The 8,514-nt window shown below is 28.4% G+C and overlaps 1 protein-coding gene across 1 annotated transcript in view; it reads left to right on the top strand.

The window, feature by feature from the left end:
* The first annotated feature begins 674 nt into the window (after positions 1-674).
* LOC142323039 (scoloptoxin SSD14-like) overlaps positions 675-8,514 on the top strand; it is a 144,540-nt gene continuing 136,700 nt past the window's right edge. The window contains exon 1 of the mRNA XM_075362133.1: positions 675-795. The gene's annotated coding sequence lies outside the window, so the exon portion shown is untranslated. The remainder of the gene's footprint in view (positions 796-8,514) is intronic.

Here is an 8,514-nt window from a genome sequence, read left to right as displayed (position 1 = left end):
GTCTGAGTTATGACTAATTTCAAGACTCACTTAGCAAAAAAAAAAAAAAAACAAAAATTATTAAAAAAATCAGAAGATGTATGTTTCCAACGCACACCTATCACATCCATATGTACCTCTGTTAGCCAGTATTTTGATAAATGTCTCTGGACTGGATGGATATAAATTATTAAAAAATCCATCGTAAAATTTTTATAATTATCGAAGAATGAAAAAAAATAAATTTTGGTCATAATTACGAGTAATAAAAGAATAAAGTTATTTATTACGAGTAATAAATAACTTGAATAAAATTAATATAAAAAAAATATATATAATTAACGATTAATTTGTGTACACGACTATTGTTATGACTACGCAAATAATAATTTTTTAAATTAGTAAAAAGACGGTAATTGAATATTAACATGCCGCCTAGTATGTTTTAAAAGCATTATTGTATACAGATGAGTCATCGTGTACAGAAACGCTGTTGATGTGCTCTAACTGTGTCTAGTGAGTAGCTGCTAGCTAGCAGTTGTGTATGTAACCAACTAGTCATGTTACGCGCATGCGCTTCATGATACTGTTGTAGGCAGCGTTAGTTTTGTTAGCAGCCGATTACTCACTACGACAGTTGTTGTTCAAATATAATGTTAATTATAATTTATTAGATTAATTTTTATATTAGTGTATTTATTTTAGTAGATAAATTATTTACGGCGACAACGTTATATGTAAAAACAACGCTTTAGTAGATTGCTACGCTACCTACAAGTGCAATGGCCGTTATTTGTCAAACAAGTATTTTGAAATGTAAGTCTTGTTTTAAGTAGTTCGTAATAACTTATGTTAATAATTTATTTTTATTTTCAGAATTTTCGAAATTTATCACCTTCTAGGTAGATTTATAGTGTAATTTTTTTAAAGTGTGATGCAATATTATTTGTTAGAATTTTCATTTAACCTTACAAGGAACATGTTAATTTCGAGTCCCGTAATTCTTTTGTTTTAACTTCATATTACTCGTCTACATTTAAATTAAAGTAAAGGCTGAACTTTTGACACACTACCCTTTTACTTTATTAACCTATTACTATTCCATATAATTTTTTTTAAATTAGTGTAATATTTTGCTTTATTTGATTTTTAATAATAAACTACAACAGGTTCTTGATTCAACTTATGTTTTTTAATACGAGTGTCCAAGTCTACATCCAATAAATTAGTTTTGAGGACTTGTTTTTATTTTGTAAAGAGAATTTATGGGAAGTTTCAAAACTGGTGATCCGTTATGTTTTTAACAAAAAAGGTGTACATTTTTTAACGAAACGTTATACATTATTTGAAGGGTTTCTTTTGTGTTTATCATTGGTAATAATATATTACATAGAAAAATAATATCTTTGAGCTATATAATTCTTATAAAATTCTAAGTATTTTCATTCAGTTCACGACATTTTATTAAAAAACAGATTAAAAAATGAATGCACGTTTACATATTTTTGAGATCCTTGTCTCACACTAGTTAGACATTCTATTCAACATAGTAATAATTCAGCGTTTCCAGTTAAAAAAAAATTAAACGTTTAGTTAAACATCAGGTACATCACAAATAAACTTTTTTATACAGATCTAAACTTTCTACCGTTAAAAGCATTTCAAAATTTAGAAATAAATACGAAAAGCAATCTTGAAATCCACTAAAATCATTTGACAAGAAATCTATTAGACATCAAAAAACTGTACTAAGACTGAAACAAAAGCATCTGATAGACTTTTTGGGCTAACCTTTCAAAGGGTAATTTTACTGATGAAGATAATAATACTGTATTCAATTAAATTTAATTGCATTAAATTGCTCAATTTAAGGTAACTCTACTTAGCGTTATTTTTTAATGTCACTTCCTAAATAAAAATATGCTAAATGTTTTATTGTATAAATTGGTTTTTAATATAACAGTTAAAAAAACTCTTAAAAAAATTAATTTTATGAAAATATCCAATATTAGATGCTAGAGTCCTTAAAGATGTTTTTAATAACGTTTATGTATATCATACCTAGGAGAGTATGATGTAATCAATGATTACACCGATGATGAAATGTACAGTAATTTTAATAATGACTATTTTACAAAAAAATCAACGTAGAATTATTATTATTTTTAACGACTATTTTTTGTCAGGTATTCTAGCTATAAATGTACGGTATATTATAAAATTTAAATAAATTTTGCCATCACTTTGACAAACAATGATGACTAAGTCTGTAAGAAAGCTAAACCTACCTGGTTAGTCTAGTGGTGAACTCGTCATCGCAAATAAGCTGATTTCGAATTCGAGATTTCCAGCATTAAAGTCCTAGCAAAGGCAGTTAGTTACTTTTATAGGGATTTGAACACTAGATCGTGTATACCGGTGTTCTTCGGTGGTTGGGTTTCAATTAACCACACATCTCACAAGACTACAAGACTACACTTCATTTACATTCATACATATCATCCTCATTCATCCTCTGAAGTAATACCTGAACTGTAATTCCCGGAGGCCAAACAGGAAAAAGAAATTGTATATTACAAAGGGGAAAATAGACTAATCGGGTTAATTTTACAAGTGGGAAGTTGACTTTTTCATGACTCCCTTTAATCAAAATCACAATTTCAAAAATTTACAGAATTATTATGTTTTAATGTATTATTATGTATTATATATATATATGTACATATATTTGTTTTGATTTTTACAAACAGACTGGTTGGACCGATTCGAATAAAATTTTTTCACGATGATTTCTGTACATAGAGCACTGTTGTCATTTAACCATTTTACAATTAGTAAAGGAATCGAGATGCAAACATTATGCATCAAAATTTTAGTCAAAAAAAAAAAAAGTTCAAAATTTTACATGAAGATTATTAGGTAAATTTATTATTTATAACTTAATCCTCATTAGCTGAGATTCTTTTTGGTTGTATTTGGTTTCATTCAAATTCCCAGAATTTGGTGAGGGGCAGAAAACATTTTTATCTCTTTTTTGTCGTTAATGGATCAAAATCACATTGTTTTACTGATGAGATGATTTCTTTCTATTACCGTATATACCTTTCATTACACATTCGGGAAATTTCATTCGGGGATGGGGGATATTAAGCTTATTTTTTTCCTTTTTTCGTTAATTATCGTTTTGCTTGATATCTTCAGGCTGGATGAATTAATTTTTATGAAATTTTGTACGAAGTCTTAAGAATACGGGTAATTGATACCATTTAGTTTTGTTTATAAATGGTTGAAGGGGCGATATACAGTACTATGAGTCCGTATCTCAAAATGTTACTCAAACATTAGAATGATTTTTTACGTTACTCTTTGCATGATGTTATAAAGTTTCACTGTGGTGCTCTGTAAAGAGTAAAGATTTTCGCGTCGACGATCTGCCGTCTTTTATTTTTGTTTATGTAATTTTCAAAAATTCGTGATTCAAAAAGAATGTAATAAACTTTCGGAACGTTCTGCTGGTGAAAATGAAAAAGAAAGTTCATATAAACATAGGTTTCAAAAAGCTTCATTAGCGAGATTATTTTATGTTTGACATAAAATAATCTTGTTAAACTAGTAATAAATACATAAAAGTTTTAAACAAAACTTGTAAAGAATTTGATCTTAACTAAAACGACGTGAATTAAGTCCATATAAACTAAAAATAGATGGAAAAATTTCGAAGTTTATTAATCAAAAAACAAAATGGCACTTCGCCTCTTTTTTTTGCCATTATTAAAGAAATAATATTTTTTACCACATTGTCCTCCAAGGTCACCTGATACGGATTACTGTATAATATGGATTAATGCCTGATATGATTTATTGTGGATGGCGCGCGCGCACATACACACACACATACTCACAAACTATTACCGGTGGCTCCGCTTGAAATCATTAGTATATGAACAAAAGTATAACACGTGTGTAAGAGAAGAATCGGTTATTAGAATTCTGAGTGCAATACAACTAACACAAAACAATCCTGTTGACAAACGGAAAGCCATAAAATAAATTGTTAATCGGGTATAACGCTGTTTATTATCACATTGACAGAGGACATTTAAACAATTTAATTGGTTGTAAGTCGGTTTTATTTTTGTGTTTGTTATTTATTATGTGTTTAAAATTTTTAATTATTTTTTTCTGTAAAATTAAAAAAATTGTTTCTTTAATATTTAGTTAAATTCTGCCACATTTTGTTATGTTTTTTTTAAAAAATAAAATCAAAATTTCTTACATTTGTATTTATTTATTGTGGACTTTATTCATATAATTTTACTCAGGATCGAATTCTATTAGTTTGGTCAAAACCTTTGCGTTTTATTACTCGGTAAAAAAATCATTATTTTATGTCTAATATAAAATTGTGAGTTTTTTGACTCTAGATTAAAGGCGAACATTTTTTTTAACACCAGATTTATCGAAAACTACTAACGATATAGTTCTGGGATTTTTTTTCAGTTTTTCCGATCTGATTTTTTTTTTTTAACCTCCGGGTCCACCGTTAGGTATTGCTTCAGAGGATGAGATGAATGATTTGTAGCGTTTGTGAATATGCCATGCCTGACCGGAATTCGAACCCGGGGGACCTCCGGATGAAAGGCCGATTTCAGATGAAAGGTTAGATTTCATTTAAAACACTAAATATACTCCTTAATGTTAATCCCAATTAGTACTGATTTCCGGGTTACAAATGAAAGAGAAATCTTTTACTACCCGACAATTGCTAACGAGCGTTTCTCAACCTACGTTTATAAGAATTTTCTTTTTTATTTCCACCGGTAGAATATGGAAAATTTATTACATTCTTCGAGAATCACTCTTTCTAATATGTCATCGAATTATGGCAATTTTTTCATTTAATTTTAATAATGCGCGTTGTTCTTAAGCTGGTAAAATTGATTTCACGAGTTTGTTAGTAAATAAAAGGTTTAAAATCGATACTTTAGAGTAAAGGAAGTTTTTTCTTTTAATTCATTGAACTTTCTTAATCTTTCTTAAATTTATATAATATTCTTAAATTGTTTTACTTGAAATCTTTCAGATTACGGTGAAATTAGGTTTAAACTTTAATGAATTAATGATAAAACCCGAATTACTTATTAAATACCTCGAAAATATAATTGACATAACTCATGGTATTTTCTTTTTAAATAAATATCTCTGTTTTTTTTTTATAAAGAAAAATCATTCCAGTTTTAAATATGATAATAAAATTATAAATAAATACAAATCCTTGAAATATAATTGACTAAAATACAATAAATTGTAATTGGATTTAGTTTTAGAAGTTTAACTACATTTAAAAAGGGCCTAGGATTCTTTTCCTTATTTTTAAATAGAAAGAAGTTTATACAAGATCGTATGTTATATATTCATGTCACGAACTTTTACTTTCGTATTCCTTTACCCAAAGCTTTTTATAAGCCGTGCATCTTGAGTCAGGAATTTCTTGCCTTATTTATTATTTAGGCCACAAAACTATAGATTACATTTTTCTTTCAAGATGAGTGTTAATATCGGTAAACGAAAACTAAAATTTGTTCCTTCGATGAAGTCGTTAATTTGTCTTTATTTTTTAAATTAGGTTTTAACTGACCGAATTAAATAAAATTACGATTATAAAATATTTTATTTATGTTAAACGTGGTTCGTTTATATTGAATGCAAACTACATATTTATATATAATAACTTTTCAACAGTTAACAGTAGAAAAATTTAATTTAGTAAATCCTCCTACCTTAAAACTGTCTGTATTTGTACTGAGATCGTAAAAAAATTGAGCCTCCAGGAAGACATATAAAAAATTTTACACGTAGGTTAGGGTTGTGAAATGTCTTTTAAAAAATTGTTGAATACAAAATATTCAACAAAAAAAATTCGGGGTTCGAAAACACTAACCAAAAATAGAGCGATTTAATATTTTTCATAGCTAGAATCAAAATTGGCTAACAGTATCTTTCAATTTACCTGTTCGACTGTGAAACATTAAAAAAAATACGATTTAAAATAGTTTTCCACCTCGAAACAAGTACGTAAAGAACAAGGTAAGTCTTTCTGGTTTTGTCCCACCGGTTGGTTACCGCAGGGCGTGAAAACTTTAAAACGTTTAATAAAATAATTTATCACAATCACACAAATAGTGCACGAAACGCATGAAAATTGACGCGGTGTAGAAGTGGCATTTATTCATTGTTAACGTCGTTCATTGTTCGCTTATTACAACCGTTAGAAAGGCTTTAGAAGAAAAATCCAAATGACAATGAATGCGTTGAAACAGTTACATACCGAGCGGCATGAACGTTTTGAACTCTCGAAAAGAATTTTTAACAGAGAACAGAGACAGATGTCAATTTTACGGCTATAAAAAAAATATTGTAAATCGATTGCAATGTACACGGCTTTCTGCGGCAAATTTCCAACCGGAATTACAGAGTATGATTATTAGATTATATTAATTTTCCTAGTTTAGCTTGATCGGATTTAAAGAATGGGGATATTCAATATAATTTTTAAATAGTTTTTACCTCAAAATTTGTTGAGAAAAAATTTTAATTTGGTTATGTACAGAATGTATCACGAGACTGTCATAATCTATTCTACTCGTGAAAATAATGAAAAATGTTCATATAAATTTATGTCCTAAAATAGTCGTTTGCGAGTTGCGGTTAGTGAATGATTTCCCTTGGATTTCAACTATCCTTGAGGTCGTACTGAAATATTCAGGTCGTTAATTAAGGAGCAGAATTAGTGATTTCTTATGGTTTTTGACCTGCAAAATTGAGTAAAATAAGTCCAATAACTTTATCTGCTCTTATTGAGAAATTTGGGGTGAAAACCAAGAAATCGGGATAAAACCTTTGTTTATTGTGTATGACGTACAATAAATTGGTAATTAATATATAATACTTTTAAACTAAACGCGCAGAAAATTTAATTCTTAACAAAATAGTCTGAGTAATTGGTGTTCATTATTTGTAACTCCCATCGGTTTATATATTTTTCAAAACTTTTTGGAAAGTTTGTACTTCATATTATTGAACTCCCGAGAAATGTCTACAAATTTTTTTCATAGACCTCGGATCTAAAATGTATAGAAATTTTTTGCAATGAAAAAGATGTGCAAGATATTTTATATTCTTGTATAACTTTGCCAGTTTAGACACACAAAATAACACGCGTACGTGCAACACACACAAACGCACCAGATATGGTCTGAATTTTGACCCTAAAGGACAGCGAGCGAGCTATCACAGTAACCTTTTTACTTCCTTGTACGAAGTAAAGGAAGTATTGTAATCGCGAAAAATTTCGGTTTTTAAATTTCAACGGAAACATCCAGTTTGGCTATCCCTGAATCCATTTTGACTAGTTTCGGCGTGACGTCTGTACGTATGTATCTCACATAACTCAAAAACGATTAACCGTAGAATGTTGAAATTTTGATTTAAGACTGTGGTAACATCTAGTTATGCACCTGCTCTTTTGATTGCAATCTCACTGAGAGCTTTTCAACGATATATAAGCGGTACTTATTTTCATTGTTTCCAGAGTTACAACCAAATAAAATCTTAATTGATGAAATATTTGGATCTTACAATGGTTATTTCTCCAACCTGGTTATTTGTTAATATCAATAAATCCTGCTATTTTGAGTTATTTCCAGGTAAAAAACTTCTAAACTTTTGAGGGGGAGAAACAAAAAGTACCACGAATTTTATGGACTGAGAGTAAAAGTTTTTTGAAATGCTGTTGTTCGCACTATATCTGACTATATAGTGCATAAATACTGCATGCATGTCATTTCATGATTGCAATATTTATGATTTTTGGAATAGTTAAAATTGAAATATTTGGCACGAATTATTTTTTAATAGATTATTCCCATACCTCTTGGGGAAAAAGATTTTAGTAAATAAAATTTTTTTTCGAAGGTTCAATAACAAAATGATGCAGTTAATTATGGAATATTTGCTATTGCATTTGATACATCATTATATTTCATAAGAAATAGATCTAAGATTGTATACAATTGTGTAGAGTTACGTAAGCATTTATGTGTAATGTCTGAAAGTGATAAATTAACACTTTTCGCTGAAATTGGGCCCGATAGATAAGTTTCATAATAATACACCGCCTAATTATGACAGTAATTTCTTTTAGTCTAATTGAGACTAAAAATATAAAATAAGGTTTTTTAATTTTTAAAATACTTTTTTTTACTAATTAAAAAATCACAAAAATATACCGAAATTTCACGATTTGGAAATCATTGAATAAAAGTATAAATTGTTTGGAAAAATTCTCCAATATAAAATATATTTAAAGATGCATTAAAAAAAAGAAAAATAATTTCAATTTCATATTAATCAAGATAAATGTTTATAATAAATAAACTCTTTGCTTAAATTCAGATAGGGGACCTTCATTGTATCGCATAGCAAATTATCAATGAAATTATTATAAAATATAATGTAATACAATGAAGGGCACCT

Source organism: Lycorma delicatula, chromosome 4 (assembly GCF_047948215.1).
Source record: "Lycorma delicatula isolate Av1 chromosome 4, ASM4794821v1, whole genome shotgun sequence".
Taxonomy (NCBI): domain Eukaryota; kingdom Metazoa; phylum Arthropoda; class Insecta; order Hemiptera; family Fulgoridae; genus Lycorma; species Lycorma delicatula.
The sequence above is the reverse complement of the archived record's forward strand: the minus strand, read 5'-3'. Positions and strand labels throughout refer to the sequence as shown.